Consider the following 18028-nt stretch of genomic DNA (forward strand, 5'->3'; position numbering starts at 1 on the left):
ACATAAAAAACTCTTAGCGTGCAAAAAATTGTGCTATTACACTAAATAGTGATAGTAAGTGTGACAGCCGCTTGTTGCCATGACAACCTAAACAATGCTAGAATGTAATCCAGTTAGAAATACAGGAACAGACAAACAGTAATTATCTTTCAAGGTATATCACAAAGTGTGTTAAAGCAAGCATGCTGCTTGACTACAATATGTGTGTTTAAAGAAGGTGTATGTATTGAAAAAAAAAGGGGATGAAAAGGTCTATTTATGAGTCGCGCCAGCTGGCATATTGTGCTATATACGTGTTGCTGTGTTAGCTTATATTGAGGATTTTAAGTCAGTCTACCCAATAATCATAGAGGAGTCTCATATGGAGATGTATACCTCCAATGTATAGCCTTCAATGTGAAAACGACTAACATACTAAAAATTATCATTTATCTGCGATCTCCCCATTGTCATGAGCTATTGACATGCATGCTATTCATACCCTCTATCAAAACACCTTATTGATCTAGGAAATTAAAAAAATTTTGGTGGATTTGTACAACTCAACTACTTCCTATTGAGTGATGAGGTTATATATTTACACCATATTGAATTTCATTATTAAAGCTGTGGGGGTCATATATGGCATATTCCACTTTCATCTTGTGGCTAGCAATGCCCCCATACACTCACTTTCTAAACACTCCAAGCAATTTAACACAAATGCAAAATAAAAATGAAAGTAAAAATAAAAATAAAAACAATTGATATGGCGGTCTTTCCATTAACTTCAACAATATCCCACTCGGGATTGATTTAGCTCTAAAAGTCCATGATTCTCATGTATGCAGAATAAAGAGCGCCTGGTCATTTACTTCTGATTTTATATATAATGACCCGCTCTGTGTTTATTTCTGTGCATTTTTCGGTGTCTTCTGTTACACCCTAGTCCTCTAGGTTAACGTGGCCTTTAGGATCGAATGCTTAATATGCATCATGTTACCCTGGTTGTTCCACCATCAAATTATTCTCCATGTTATGATGTTCCATACTGGTCATCTTCTATTGTTGTTTCTTCTTCTTAGCATGCTTAAGGATCTAGTGTCCAGCTTTGAATATGTGTAATGCTATGTGTGTAAAAACCTGGTAACTCCAAGGCACCACTATCCGACTTCCACACAGGTATTAGAAATACCAAAGACTCCTACCCCTGGTGCTGTATGCCAACGTGGTTAGGAGCACCCCTAGAACGAGGCACGCCGACCGTGTGGCCCACAGAGTCATGATAGTCTAGGTGCCGTACAACCTGTAGCGAGACACTGTGCAGAACACAGACATTCGGTGGCATCAATAAGATACACACTTATTGATCATGTACCCCCACTAGATAGAGGGGGAGACAGAGGTAAAATACTTCTGCAACGGGAGGCTCAATGGATGTACCGACTGGGTACCATTTACCCAGGGGGGCTCAACACCACCCCTGACTTCAAGGCTTTGATGTAATGTGGCTATATAGTGTGATACAAGTGCAGGGTACGGCACCTAGACTATCATGACTCTGTGGGCCACACGGTCGGCGTGCCTCGTTCTAGGGGTGCTCCTAACCACGTTGGCATACAGCACCAGGGGTAGGAGTCTTTGGTATTTCTAATACCTGTGTGGAAGTCGGATAGTGGTGCCTTGGAGTTACCAGGTTTTTACACACAGCATTACACATATTCAAAGCTGGACACTAGATCCTTAAGCATGCTAGGAAGAAGAAACAACAATAGAAGATGACCAGTATGGAACATCATAACATGGAGAATAATTTGATGGTGGAACAACCAGGGTAACATGATGCATATTAAGCATTCGATCCTAAAGGCCACGTTAACCTAGAGGACTAGGGTGTAACAGAAGACACCGAAAAATGCACAGAAATAAACACAGAGCGGGTCATTATATATAAAATCAGAAGTAAATGACCAGGCGCTCTTTATTCTGCATACATGAGAATCATGGACTTTTAGAGCTAAATCAATCCCGAGTGGGATATTGTTGAAGTTAATGGAAAGACCGCCATATCAATTGTTTTTATTTTTATTTTTACTTTCATTTTTATTTTGCATTTGTGTTAAATTGCTTGGAGTGTTTAGAAAGTGAGTGTATGGGGGCATTGCTAGCCACAAGATGAAAGTGGAATATGCCATATATGACCCCAACAGCTTTAATAATGAAATTCAATATGGTGTAAATATATAACCTCATCACTCAATAGGAAGTAGTTGAGTTGTACAAATCCACCAAAAATTTTTTAATTTCCTAGATCAATAAGGTGTTTTGATAGAGGGTATGAATAGCATGCATGTCAATAGCTCATGACAATGGGGAGATCGCAGATAAATGATAATTTTTAGTATGTTAGTCGTTTTCACATTGAAGTCTATACATTGGAGGTATACATCTCCATATGAGACTCCTCTATGATTATTGGGTAGACTGACTTAATATCCTCAATATAAGCTAACACAGCAACACGTATATAGCACAATATGCCAGCTGGCGCGACTCATAAGTAGACCTTTTCATCCCCTTTTTTTTTCAATACATACACCTTCTTTAAACACACATATTGTAGTCAAGCAGCATGCTTGCTTTAACACACTTTGTGATATACCTTGAAAGATAATTACTGTTTGTCCCTGTATTTCTAACTGGATTACATTCTAGCATTGTTTAGGTTGTCATGGCAACAAGCGGCTGTCACACTTACTATCATTTCGTGTAATAGCACAATTTCTCCAACATAGGTGTGTCCGGTCCACGGCGTCATCCTTACTTGTGGGATATTCTCTTCCCCAACAGGAAATGGCAAAGAGCCCAGCAAAGCTGGTCACATGATCCCTCCTAGGCTCCGCCTACCCCAGTCATTCTCTTTGCCGTTGTACAGGCAACATCTCCACGGAGATGGCTTAGAGTTTTTTAGTGTTTAAGAACAAGCTACTTAACATTCCTTTCAAGGGGAAAACGCTGTTTGGCCCTGACTTGAAAGAGATTATCTCGGATATCACTGGGGGTAAGGGCCACGCCCTTCCTCAGGATCGGCCTTTCAAGGCAAAAAATAAACCTAATTTTCGTCCCTTTCGTAGAAACGGACCAGCCCAAAGTGCTACGTCCTCTAAGCAAGAGGGTAATACTTCTCAAGCCAAGCCAGCTTGGAGACCAATGCAAGGCTGGAACAAGGGAAAGCAGGCCAAGAAACCTGCCACTGCTACCAAGACAGCATGAAATGTTGGCCCCCGATCCGGGACCGGATCTGGTGGGGGGCAGACTCTCTCTCTTCGCTCAGGCTTGGGCAAGAGATGTTCTGGATCCTTGGGCGCTAGAAATAGTCTCCCAAGGTTATCTTCTGGAATTCAAGGGACTTCCCCCAAGGGGGAGGTTCCACAGGTCTCAGTTGTCTTCAGACCACATAAAAAGACAGGCATTCTTACATTGTGTAGAAGACCTGTTAAAAATGGGAGTGATTCATCCCGTTCCATTAAGAGAACAAGGGATGGGGTTCTACTCCAATCTGTTTATAGTTCCCAAAAAAGAGGGAACGTTCAGACCAATCTTAGATCTCAAGATCTTAAACAAGTTTCTCAAGGTTCCATCGTTCAAGATGGAAACCATTCGAACTATTCTTCCTTCCATCCAGGAAGGTCAATTCATGACCACGGTGGATTTAAAGGATGCGTATCTACATATTCCTATCCACAAGGAACATCATCGGTTCCTGAGGTTCGCATTCCTGGACAAACATTACCAGTTCGTGGCGCTTCCTTTCGGATTAGCCACTGCTCCAAGGATTTTCACAAAGGTACTAGGGTCCCTTCTAGCTGTGCTAAGACCAAGGGGCATTGCTGTAGTACCTTACTTGGACGACATTCTGATTCAAGCGTCGTCCCTTCCTCAAGCAAAGGCTCACACGGACATTGTCCTGGCCTTTCTCAGATCTCACGGATGGAAAGTGAACGTGGAAAAGAGTTCTCTATCTCCGTCAACAAGGGTTCCCTTCTTGGGAACAATAATAGACTCCTTAGAAATGAGGATTTTTCTGACAGAGGCCAGAAAAACAAAACTTCTAGACTCTTGTCGGATACTTCATTCCGTTCCTCTTCCTTCCATAGCTCAGTGCATGGAAGTGATCGGGTTGATGGTAGCGGCAATGGACATTGTTCCTTTTGCACGCATTCATCTAAGACCATTACAACTGTGCATGCTCAGTCAGTGGAATGGGGACTATACAGACTTGTCTCCGAAGATACAAGTAAATCAGAGGACCAGAGACTCACTCCGTTGGTGGCTGTCCCTGGACAACCTGTCACGAGGGATGACATTCCGCAGACCAGAGTGGGTCATTGTCACGACAGACGCCAGTCTGATGGGCTGGGGCGCGGTCTGGGGATCCCTGAAAGCTCAGGGTCTTTGGTCTCGGGAAGAATCTCTTCTACCGATAAATATTCTGGAACTGAGAGCGATATTCAATGCTCTCAAGGCTTGGCCTCAGCTAGCGAGGGCCAAGTTCATACGGTTTCAATCAGACAACATGACAACTGTTGCGTACATCAACCATCAGGGGGGAACAAGGAGTTCCCTGGCGATGGAAGAAGTGACCAAAATCATTCTATGGGCGGAGTCTCACTCCTGCCACCTGTCTGCTATCCACATCCCAGGAGTGGAAAATTGGGAAGCGGATTTTCTGAGTCGTCAGACATTGCATCCGGGGGAGTGGGAACTCCATCCGGAAATCTTTGCCCAAGTCACTCAGCTGTGGGGCATTCCAGACATGGATCTGATGGCCTCTCGTCAGAACTTCAAAGTTCCCTGCTACGGGTCCAGATCCAGGGATCCCAAGGCGGCTCTAGTGGATGCACTAGTAGCACCTTGGACCTTCAAACTAGCTTATGTGTTCCCGCCGTTTCCTCTCATCCCCAGGCTGGTAGCCAGGATCAATCAGGAGAGGGCGTCGGTGATCTTGATAGCTCCTGCGTGGCCACGCAGGACTTGGTACGCAGATCTGGTGAATATGTCATCGGCTCCTCCTTGGAAGCTACCTTTGAGACGAGACCTTCTTGTTCAGGGTCCGTTCGAACATCCGAATCTGGTTTCACTCCAGCTGACTGCTTGGAGATTGAACGCTTGATCTTATCGAAGCGAGGATTCTCAGATTCTGTTATCGATACTCTTGTTCAGGCCAGAAAGCCTGTAACTAGAAAGATTTACCACAAAATTTGGAAAAAATATATCTGTTGGTGTGAATCTAAAGGATTCCCTTGGGACAAGGTTAAGATTCCTAGGATTCTATCCTTCCTTCAAGAAGGATTGGAAAAAGGATTATCTGCAAGTTCCCTGAAGGGACAGATTTCTGCCTTGTCTGTGTTGATTCACAAAAGGCTGGCCGCTGTGCCAGATGTTCAAGCCTTTGTTCAGGCTCTGGTTAGAATCAAGCCTGTTTACAAACCTTTGACTCCTCCTTGGAGTCTCAATTTAGTTCTTTCAGTTCTTCAGGGGGTTCCGTTTGAACCCTTGCATTCCGTTGATATTAAGTTATTATCTTGGAAAGTTTTGTTTTTAGTTGCAATTTCTTCTGCTAGAAGAGTTTCAGAATTATCTGCTCTGCAGTGTTCTCCTCCTTATCTGGTGTTCCATGCAGATAAGGTGGTCTTACGTACTAAACCTGGTTTTCTTCCAAAAGTTGTTTCTAACAAAAACATTAACCAGGAGATTATCGTACCTTCTCTGTGTCCGAAACCAGTTTCAAAGAAGGAACGTTTGTTGCACAATTTGGATGTTGTTCGCGCTCTAAAATTCTATTTAGATGCTACAAAGGATTTCAGACAAACATCTTCCTTGTTTGTTGTTTATTCCGGTAAAAGGAGAGGTCAAAAAGCAACTTCTACCTCTCTCTCTTTTTGGATTAAAAGCATCATCAGATTGGCTTACGAGACTGCCGGACGGCAGCCTCCCGAAAGAATCACAGCTCATTCCACTAGGGCTGTGGCTTCCACATGGGCCTTCAAGAACGAGGCTTCTGTTGATCAGATATGTAGGGCAGCGACTTGGTCTTCACTGCACACTTTTACCAAATTTTACAAGTTTGATACTTTTGCTTCTTCTGAGGCTATTTTTGGGAGAAAGGTTTTGCAAGCCGTGGTGCCTTCCATTTAGGTGACCTGATTTGCTCCCTCCCTTCATCCGTGTCCTAAAGCTTTGGTATTGGTTCCCACAAGTAAGGATGACGCCGTGGACCGGACACACCTATGTTGGAGAAAACAGAATTTATGTTTACCTGATAAATTACTTTCTCCAACGGTGTGTCCGGTCCACGGCCCGCCCTGGTTTTTTTAATCAGGTCTGATAATTTATTTTCTTTAACTACAGTCACCACGGTACCATATGGTTTCTCCTATGCAAATATTCCTCCTTAACGTCGGTCGAATGACTGGGGTAGGCGGAGCCTAGGAGGGATCATGTGACCAGCTTTGCTGGGCTCTTTGCCATTTCCTGTTGGGGAAGAGAATATCCCACAAGTAAGGATGACGCCGTGGACCGGACACACCGTTGGAGAAAGTAATTTATCAGGTAAACATAAATTCTGTTTTTTTGCACGCTAAGAGTTTTTTATGTTTCTAAGATAATATGCCATAATGGTTTTATAATAATGGCATTTACACATATTAAGCCGATTTTTTACGGCTACAGAATTTTGATAACCGGAAGTAGTTTGGCGCACTACTTCCGCCACTTAGCACGTTTGGAACGCACTATGCGGTCCAACACCGGTAATTTTGGCGCCAGTACAGATAGTGGTTTGAAATGTTTTGGAGTGAGTATGTCACTATTTAAGAGTTTGTTTGTTTTCACTTTATTCATGCTGATGAAGGAGGCAAGACCTCCGAAAACGTTACAGAAATAAAAGTAACCTGTTTATGAAAGTCCTGAGAGTGCATTTTCTTTTGGATATATATATATATATATATATATATATATATATATATATATATATATATATATATATATATATATATATATATATATATATATATATATATATATATATATATATATATATAATATATATATATATATATATAATATATATATATATAAAAAAATCAATGCGCTAGGAGGTTATGCAGGACTATTTATTTATTTTTCCATATGTCCACATCTATTGAAGTATCTTAGACAAAAGATTATTAATCTATTAGTCCCGCACAGTTATAAGGTGAATAGTCTTTGGAGCCGTAGTCTTTAAATACAGTCCACAGTACTGGTTCCTGTGTGCCTATAAATCCAGCAGCTCATCTGATATGGAGTTGTCCCCTTCACAGGGTGTCTGAAAAAATGTAGGCATAGACAAGCGCACAGGAGGCACTACTAGTGTAATATGTTTTTAAAAGGATGCACTTATAAAAAGAAGAAAAATCTGCACTCACTTGTTTCTACCTCATCCACTATGAGGTATTTTTTCAGCTCAGTGTTAATAGATGTTCTCTGCTCAGTCACAGCCCTCAAGCGTCCTTTCGTTAGCCCAGTTATTCCTGGATCCTTTGTTTAATGATCTGACAGAATGCTGCAATATCGTCACTCCCAAAAAGTTTAATGGGTTAAAGTGATCCTACTATAGTTGTAACAGTGCAGGGGCTAGTGGTGCCAGGGCTGATAATGTATTAACACTTAGTCAATATGTGCAGAAATGTTTTAATAGTAATAAAACAGGTGGTGTGACACTTTATACAATACAAAGTTAAAAAATCCCAAAGCAGGATAAACTCTCCACCTATGGAGGTACTCTCTAAGGATAAGAGGTTTGACGAAAATTAACCTCCTATGCAAAAATAGAGCACTAGTCAAAACAGTAACAGAGTACGTTTGTTAACCCCACTAGCTGTAGACTAATTTGCTCTTTCTGTGTCAAGTCTATAGTTATATAGAGCGTGAAGGCTTTCACAGATAATGCACTTTTTGCAGCGTGCCTTATTTAGCTCCGTGTGAGACTTAGGCTCCGCCCCCACCTCGACTTACGCGTTTCACAACACTATTCGTTGCTTCTTCAGAGGTGAGGGCCGCCCCCCCCACCTGTAGATTTTAAGAGTTTACTACCTGGCAATTAACCTGTCATAGGCCCCTAGTCGCCATCTTAGTTCCTGGCAAGGGTTTCTGTTTCACATCTTACTGTGGTTGCAGATTCATATTTATACAGAGAGTTTATTCTATTTAACCTAACCCTAATGTTTAAAAACCAAAAATAGGACTTCTGGTGGGCTGCTGACCAAGATGGCCACTGATTCACATTGCTCTCGGAATATCATCTGTGTATAGAAGATCTGTGGCCGAATCTCAAGCCATCCAGACCTCCCTTTGCAATAACTGTGTCTGGGAATTTGGGACATTTCAAATCCTGGCTACTGAGAAGGCATAAAAGTTAAATTAAGCCGCCAGGCTTCTCTACCGACAAGCAAAATGGAGCACGTTACCTTATCCCTCATGGAAGTTTTTACACCGGTGCTTGACTCCTTGGCAGCATCTATGAGAGTACTTCTGAGTGAAGCGAGAACGCTTCAAGTAATTGACCCTCCTAACACTTCTTCTGCTTGTCTGATAAAGTTTAATCAGAACTTGCCAACTAACCTGCAAATGGGTGAAGGTTTCTTTGTATCGGACATGTTAGATTCCAGCAAAATAACACAAGCAGCGGATCTATGCCCCACAGTTTATCTACCGCAGTCAGAGGGTCAGATCGCTTTGGAAGCGATGATAGAGGGTGAAACGGATATATCGTATCAGATGCAAGTCCCTAAACATGGTTTGGAGGAGACTACTCATGTCCCAAAAGGCTGGATAGGCATTGTGAATATGAAGCTGCAGGACCCTCCCTTTCTATCGAATGCCAAGCTAGAATTGGAGATTAACTACTGCCTTGCTAACGTACAGCTACCCTTAGCCTCCAGCATGGGACAACTCCATACTAACATACCTTCACAGTATGGTGCTGAAGTGTGGAACTTTTGGGGTTGCCGTCCTTTACAAACCCGACAGGCTCATAGCCTGCAGAAACCTAGTGAAGATTTACCTGTTTTCCATGTGTGTCTGCTGTACTGCCAGCTTGCCCCAATTCGCAGAGGACTCGGCTAATCAGATTGTGACTTTGGATCTCGCTCACATGTAGACCTTGTGGTCTCCTCCTGTTCATTTTGGAAGGAATTATACTGGAGACTGCTTGTTGTCAGTTTTAGCCCTGTTGGCTTTTATTGTTTGATTATTAAACTTGTTTAGTTTTTACATATCTTACTGGGAAGAGTGTTCTAGGTAATCTATTTGTAATGTTCACTCGCATAAGTCACTTATATATTACCCGCATGGTTGTATGGGCAGCTATCTCAAATTTTGTAAATGTAAAAACAAAGCGCTCATGATCGGCTTTTTGCATTCCTGTCTCTTGCAAAACACTCTGATCTTTGACTCTGAGGACCCCTCGTGGCGTATTGCAGTACTACATTTCAGAGTTAAATTACAAAATGACGGTTCACCTCCTCTGGATCAGCAATGTGAGCTCTAATTGCTCTGCACCTTCATATTCTCTTAGCCTTAACTACTTGCAACAAGAGGGAATGTGAAGGGTGGTAACTGATCCTAGATGTGTGAACATCATTTTGTACCAGTTCACAATTTTAACCCTGTTGGCTATTGCTCCGTTTTGGTGCAGGTATATGTAGTACTGTTGAATAATGTCTTCCATACAATTATTTTTCTTTCCTCCTAAACATTTATTTATGCCGCTGTGGAATGTTAGTGATGCTTAATCTCATAAGTCAAATTTGACTACATTTAACTCACCATACTAGTTTCCCTTAACTAAGGAATATTTCTATGTCTGGTAATAACGATGATAAGCTTTTAGATTTCAAACCTAATGGGCATTGCAGGCAGCATGTACATCCAGATACTAATAACTGCCTTTTTTCCTTTAGGGTCACAATTGTCAGGTGCAGGATTGGCTGCTTGGTACACACTTATCTGTTTCACCTTAATTCCATATGGAGATTCTCCTTTACCTATTTAATATGATTCACTGCTAGGGTACATATATAGTTAGTTTTCCTCTTTATACCTACTTCATCTATAAACTTTGTACAACTGCAGTTGGCATTGAGATACAAACTTAAGTTTACATGTATTTATTTTAGATACCTATGCTCTATCATAGTTCAAGCTTGGTGTCCCATCTGGTTTCATTTATTTATTTTATCAGATTGTCTTTATTTTGCTCAGTGCAAATAGATACGGCATATTTGTTTCCTTTTTATGTGATGGGACACCCTTGTTTGTTTAATTATACTGGAGCTGAGATGATCCCACATACATTATCTATAACACTGGCAGTTTGACTGTATTAATATCTCTTTTATGTAAGGTTTCACTTGCTAAACAATAACAAAAACTAACAGCAGTGGTAGTCAGAGCGTACTAATGTTCTATTTTATGTGATATTGTATTCCTGCTAAATAACACTTGACCTGAGAAGAGCTCTCACATACCACCTACAACACTAGTAGTTAGCCTATTTTTAAGATTTCCACCTTTGTGGTACTACACTCCTGCTAAAGAATACTGCATATAGCATTTTCAACACTAGGAGTTAGCCTACTCGACCTGTTTCTATCTAGGTGTATATTAAAGAATAATAGGCATGTGCCCATGTATATCACCTACAACGTTAGTAGTTAGCCTATTCTACGGCTTCCACCTATGTAATATTACACCTTTGCTAAAGAATACTAGATAGGAGACGATTCAAATATCCCACCTACACCACTAGTAGCTGACCTGCTCTATTGTTCCCACCTATGAGATACTACACTGCTGCTGATGAATGATGGATGTGAGATGAGTCACATGTATCGTTTACAACACTAGTAGTTAGTCTATCTTAATGTTTCCACCCATGTGATACTGCACTCATGCTACAGACTTCAAGACATGAGCCTATGTGTCTCATTTACAATGCTAGTAGTTAGCCTATTCTAAATCAGCCACACATGTGATATTGCATTTCTGCTAAAAGTATACTGGATGTGCGAGGATTCACATATATCACAATAACTCTAGTGGTTAGAATGTATTAATATTTCCTCTTATTTGATGTCATATTCCTGCTAATTACTACTAGACTTAGGATGAGTCACATGCGTCAGCCATAACACTGGTATCTGGACTGTATTATGGTGCTCTTTTGGGTGACATCACACTTCCGAGTAAACAATGCTAGACCTTAGATGAGCTTGTATACACTACCTATAACACTAGTAGTTTGATTTTTTGTTTAGTTCTGTTTTCTATTTTTTATTATTATAAAAAATTAGAGGCACAGGATCAGCGCAAGATGATATCTGACGAGGTTATTGGGTATCTTTTAATATATTGGTTTACACATATCCATGAAGATTTTTTTTTTTCTTATTCAAATATTCGATACTACATTAATGCCTAGAATGTAGAGCTTATCGTAGAATTTGGATTGTAATATCTTGTCTACCTTACCTTATTCGTATGTACATGTACTTGCCTGTACGTGTGTTTCGTTAATAAAAAGAATTTAAATATAAAAAAAACCAAAAATAGTCATTTTCATATGATCAAAAAAATACCAATGTTGTATACTTAAAAATAAATAAAAATATATATTAATTTAAATTGTTCAGTTAAAACATATTAAAGCGAAGGTAAACTTTGGTGAATGAAAGCCCGTTTTTTAAAAATACTATTAAAAACAGGGGCACTTTCATTCATCAAAGTTTACAAAGCAGCCGTTTTGATTAAAAACTTTACCTTTTTTTTCTTTTCACAGACAGAGCAGCTTCCCCCTCCTGGAAATCCTCTCTTCACACGTCAGCAATGACTAATCAGTCTTCCTCCAATCACGGCTTTCCCCTCAGGGTAGTCATTGCCTGAGGCCATGCTGTGATTGGAGGAAGCCGGATTAGTCATTGCTGACGTGTGAAGAGAGGATTTCCAGGATGGGGAAGCTGCTCTGGCTGTAACCCACCATCGGTGTCAGATGTTTGCTAAAATGGAGCTTCGGATCTGAAGACAATATAGGCCAGTGTCTTCTAAGATCTTCCAGTATTTGTAGTGCCTGGAGTGAATGTGGTTACCATGATTAATTTTTTGTCATCTGTGTCCTCTTTATGCTTGTTAATCAATTCTTCCTGGGTGCTCATTTGAACTGTTTCAAGAATTGGTTCACCAATTCTGGATTTATAGCCCCTCTGGAGAAACTTATTCTTGATCTCCTCTAACTGGGAAACCCTCAAAGCATGTGTATTATTGCGTATGGTTCTGACCATTTGTGACTTTACTATCCCTCTAAGTAGTGTATGTGGATGGCAACTATCAGCTCTCAAGATAGAGTTGCGGTCCATGGGTTTCTTGTAAAGTTTGGAACCTATGCCCTGACCATCCTTGAATATCTGTAAGTCAAGGAAATTATACTCGCATCATCAGAAGTAATTTTAAAGTGCACAGTGGTGTCTGTAATGTTAAGATCATTGAACCATTTTTGTAGAGTGTCTGAACCACCTCTCCAGATCCTCCTGGATCGACACATTTTTTTTTTCTTCTTCTTCTTAAATGGAAAGAGTCCACAGCTGCATTCATTACTTTTGGGAATTAAGAACCTGGCCACCAGGAGGAGGCAAAGACGCCCTAGCCAAAGGCTTAAGTACTCCTCCCACTCCCCTCATCCCCCAGTCATTCTTTGCCTTTCGTCCCAGGAGGTTGGCAGAGAAGTGTCAGAATTTAACATTTTTGTTTTTTTGTCTCTTATGGAGGGTAGTACTCTTCGGCTTGGGACAGGAGTTTTAAGTAATCCTGTCAGTCTCTCAGTGAGGGCTTGGATGAAAGTTAGTCTGGAGATGCAGGGAGAGTCTATTTGCGAAACCATCCCGACTCATATTAACAGCTCCCCAAGCAATCGGCGTTGTCGAACTTCGCTCCGCTGCCTGCTTTCTTCTCTCAAGTCCATGGCAAAGGCAATGCTACTATCTGTCACACTTGAAAGGCCGTGTTCCTGTTCCATGGCGTAGATTCCGGTAAGATTGTTTCATTTTACTTTATTTTTGAATGTAATGTGAATGTTTTCCCGAGAGGCTACCACCTTGCGGGTCTAGCTTAACATAAGGGTCTCAGTGAGTCTCTTTTAGTATCTTGGAATCGAGGGTTAATATCTCCTGAGGGGGATTATGGAACAGGGGGTTTTATAATCATGTTTGTTACGTGATTCAACCTACTTATGTGTGATATTTATGGGCTCGTGGTTTGGAACATTGAGGCCTTTAGAAGTGACGCAACCTTTTTGTTGGGCGCGCTTTTTTGGGACTGTACGGTTCACCTTGTGATCGGGCGTGGTTACGTTCCGTTTTCCATTTCAGCATTCCCGACCGTGTGGCGAAGGAAATATTCTAGTCCGCAGGGGTCTGGTCATAGGAGGTGGTGAGTGCCCCAGCCATTGTGGGTGTCAGGTGCCGTTTTTGTATTACTACTTAAGTCCATATTTATATTTCCTCTATACAGTTATGGAGGATTCTGATGCTGAAACTGTGCTTATTTCAGATTCAGTTACGGAGAATTCTGATACTGAGACTATTTTGATTTCAGATTCTGTGTCCGGTGACGAATCCGGATTGGCCTCTTTGATACATGTCAACCAGTTTTGTTCCGTATGCCATATGAGAGCGCCTTGTTCCTCAGTCTCAGGGAATCAAGGGACAGCTGAGCCATCCGCCTCTGGGGGTCCTGTCCTCCAAGAGGTAAGTTCCCTACCTATTCATACTTCTACACCCAGTTTATGATTCCTCCATGCAGGGTGGCGTGTTCCCCCCTGTAGGTTGCAGCACGTTTTCGCTTCCAAATAATGTTGGCGATTGTTTGTCTGCAGAGTCCAGGTGTTTATTTGAGAATGTGCTCGTGCCCTATTGTCCCGGGCCTTCCACCTTGGGAAGGGCCTCTACAGTTCCCCGCGTGTGTAACTGATCCTAAGTGTTGTGCGTTTCGTTACAGGATTGCGTGTCTTCGCATATTGCTCAGACATGTTTTTCAGTTATTGAATGACCCTATCGTTACCAGGTACGGGGATTTTCAGTCTGCTAATTCAAATGGTACCTCATTAGACATGAGGGGATGAGGAAATTCCCTGATTGTCATTTGATTGAGATCTTTCCCAGTTTTTTGGAAGATAGGTCTCCTTTTGGCTGGTCCGGTGGGTAGGCCTGTGTCTTTTTGGGCGCTAACCTCCGGGTTGCCTTATATTTTATTTGTATCCGATGGTATGTCTTTTGTTTCCTTCGGGAACCTTCTGGGAGCGATACTCTTTGTTCTTCTTCAGAAGTTGTTTAAAGGGACATGTAAGTCCTATGTTAAAATGTCTGTTTTCTTTTTTTCTCCTATGAGGGAGAATTTATGCAGCTTACCGGTTAGGACCCTAAGTACAGGCTGGTCCTGTTGGGTCCGTTCGGTTTTGTGGCTGTTCAAACACGTTGCACTATTCTGCTCGGCTGGTAGGGTGGAAACACAGAGTGCTCAGATTATCATTGGTTTTCATGTTCAACTAAGCATTCGAGAGGACCTGTGGGTTCTTAAGGCGGGAAGGATTCTTTTAGTCCTTATAGCCTTCAGTCATAGATGACTGGGTCAGGGGAGTTTTTCCGCTGCGTCACTCTATCATCAGACCCAAGTGTTTCCTCCCCCAAGCGGTGGAGGATTGGAGGGCTTAGCGCCACATTGCCGCAATTTTAGCGGTTTTGCCTTTGGTTTTAGGGCTCTGGATTGTCATTGTGGGCTTGATCCAACAGCTTGTATCAGAATAGGCTGTCTGGCATGTGGAAGGTTTTTTCAGTTAGAAACCAGTTGCAGCTCTTGGCACCTTTAAGGTGTGCATATATGCTATTTATAGTGTATCTAGTTACAGCTCTTACTCTTGAGGGGTTCCGGTTGTTTGAGTGATGAGATCTTTGGGTCTCCTTCCATTCTTCCGGGTAATTTGGATCTCCTTTAGGGATCTTTATTTCCGGGTGATGGTTGATCCCTGTGGGACTTTGCTTAGCTTGGGGTTTCCCGAAGCTGGGAAGGCTTAACGCCTTTCGCTTCCCTGTGTCCTCTGCTGGTGTGGAGGTGATGGGGAGACTAGCCCTGCTAGTAGGTTTTTTTTTAACTCAAGATATCCCTTTTGTTGTCCTGAGGCCTTGAGATGTCTCTTCAGAATTCTAGCCTTGCTCCTTGGAGCGTTTGACTTTAGCTAGGGGTGGTTCCTTTCTTTGGTCAGGGTTTTTGAGTTCTTCTCGCTATCCGGATTCTCTGGCTATGCATTCATATCCCTTTTGTCTGGCTTTTTGGCCAGTTGGGGTGTTTAGTTCTAGGGTAAGGTTGCCTGAACTATTAGGTGCCCGTACCTGTTTTTCTTCCTGAGACTTCCGGTTGCTGAGGCTTCACTTGAATTTTTTCCTGACCCATTCTTGGGTTGTTTCAGAATCTTGGATCTCAGGGCTGGTCGGGGTGTTCCACGGTAGTGGGAACTTGGGCTATGTCCTTGCTCCATCTATCTGACCTGGTCATGGTGGCCAGGTTTTCAGAGTATTTATTACTCTTTACAACAGAGCAGCCCAGGTGCTCTAGGGTTAGCTTTATGACTAGCGCCTCAAGAGTTGTTGGTTCCTACCCAGCTGCTGGCGCTAGATGTCCAACTTCTGCTGCACCTTGCGATGGCATTCCCTTGGTCAGCTTGCCAGTGTAAACTGTGGATTCCCTGCTCTGCAGACGAATGGGTTGGCTGTGTCTCTGCTTGACAGGCTACTTGAGGGGGGTCCTTTTCTAGGACATTAGTGTTGGGGATTTATCTTCCCATTAGATGGTGGCTTCGGCCTTGAGGACAGTTAGTTGCCTGGAGCGTGCCCTCTGTCTGGGGGTTGCTTTTGCAGTCTTCTCTTGCTTGACTACTTCTTCTTCCTCGCAAGTATCCTCTGTGTCGTTCTGTTATGGACTCTGTGTTCTCTAACTTGGGGTTTCCGACTGGGCCTCTTGCACATTTTTTTTGTGGTTGAATTCTTTGGTATTCTATGTTCCGATGCTGGGAGGACTTTGCCTTTTTGGTTGCATTCAGTACTTGCAGGATGTTGGTGAGAAGTTTTTTTCTGTCTCCGTGCCCTGTTTTATCCCGGGTTTCGCTGGTATAGGCGTGGCCTCCTTTCCCTGTTTGGGCCCCTTTGGGTCTTTGTGAGTTAGGCTCACTATTGGAGGTGTTCTTTTTTGGAGGGGATCTTTCGGTTTCCTCGGTTCTCCTTTGCCTTGTCCCCTTAAGGGTTTTTGGCTGATGTTCCCTTCATTAGTGGGGAGTGAGTGGTTGGGGACCGTCTGTTTGGGACGGTGTCTCCTGGAGGACTTTTGGCTTAGTTGAGTCTGTTTTGCGGTCTCTAGCCTGGCTTCTGGACTTTTATTGGGTAGAGGTTCAGGCTTGGTGCCCTCAGTATGGGCCGCCTTTGTACCCTCCCGTCTTGGCATTCTGTGTCCTCTGTAGCTTGGGTATTGTTTTCCCAAAAGTAATGAATGCAGCTGTGGACTCTTTCCATTTAAGAAGAAAAACATACATTTATGCTTACCTGATAATTTCCTTTTCTTCTGATGGAAAAGAGTCCACAGCTCCCCACCCGTAATTTTATGTGGGGCGTCCTTTTATTCTTCTGCCACCTTTCACCCTGATTTCTTCTACTGTTCCTCAGCAGAATGACTGGGGGATGAGGAGAGTGGGAGGAGTATTTAAGCCTTTGTCTGGGGTGTCTTTGCCTTCTCCTGGTGGCCAGGTTCTTAATTCCCAAAAGTAATGAATGCAGCTGTGGACTCTTTCCATCAGAAGAAAAGGAAATTATCAGGTAAGCATAATTTTTTTGTTTTCGAAATCAGACATGAAAATGTTGGCATATGATGGGGCCATATTAGACCCCATCGCCGTGCCAGCCGTCTGCCAATAAAAATTGTCCTCAAAATGAAAATAATTTTGATTTAGACAAAAGTCAATGAGTTCAAGCAAAAATTCAACAGGTGGGCCCTTGTAGTTTATGTCCCGGAGGAGGTGCTCCTTGACCGCCAACAGTCCCACATCATGCGGGATGATGGTGTAAAGACTGTTGACATCCAAAGTGACCAGTAGGTTCCCCTCCTCCACCTGTACACCCTTTAAGAGTCTTATCAATTGATTAGTATCCAGTTAGAACAAGCTAATCTGTTTGACTTTAGGTTGGAGTAAGAAGTCAATGTATTGTGCCACAGGTTGTGATAAAGAATGCATTTGTGTGTAAGAGAGTTTGTGTGTGTTAGTGAGAATATATGTTAGAGAAACTGTGTGACAGAGTGTTTAAAAGTTTGTGTGAGTCATATTTGTAAGAATGTGTGAGTTAGTTTGTGTGAGTGTGTAAGAGAGAGCTTTGTGTGTAAGAGTGTTTGTGTGTATCTGTGAGTGTGTGAGTATATCCCAGGCTTTATATGTATGTGTGCAATTATTCCTGCCTCAGCTTGCTGCCATGTGAACAAGAATATTATCTTTTTAGGTATGAGAAAAAGTTTAAAATATTTATTAGTATATGATTGTATTCAAAGAGTGTTTTATTCTTAATAGAAATGTATATTAGAAGCGTATAATGGCGTAATACAAGTTTACGTGAAAATTTGGAGTTGAAAAAGTGGGACCACTAGCTCTTGGGCAACTTTTTCAACCCCTGTATAAAGTGTGTGTGTGTGTGTGTGTGTGTGTGTATATATATATATATATGTGTGTGTGTGTATATATATATATATATATATATATATATATATATATATATATATATATATATATATGTGTGTGTGTGCATATATATATATATATATATATATATATATATATTATATATTGTACAAAAAGGGTTTGGGAAGTCTAGTAGTTACTAATAGTAAAGACTGGACTGGAGGCGCTAGATAGTTTGTTCAGAAA

At 41.9% G+C, this 18028-nt stretch overlaps 1 protein-coding gene across 2 annotated transcripts in view; it reads left to right on the top strand.

The window, feature by feature from the left end:
- The window catches only part of TK2 (thymidine kinase 2), a 238139-nt gene that overhangs the window by 34049 nt on the left and 186062 nt on the right, over nt 1-18028 (top strand). The window lies entirely within an intron of this gene.

The sequence above is a fragment of the Bombina bombina genome, chromosome 1 (genome assembly GCF_027579735.1).
Source record: "Bombina bombina isolate aBomBom1 chromosome 1, aBomBom1.pri, whole genome shotgun sequence".
Lineage (NCBI taxonomy): Eukaryota > Metazoa > Chordata > Amphibia > Anura > Bombinatoridae > Bombina > Bombina bombina.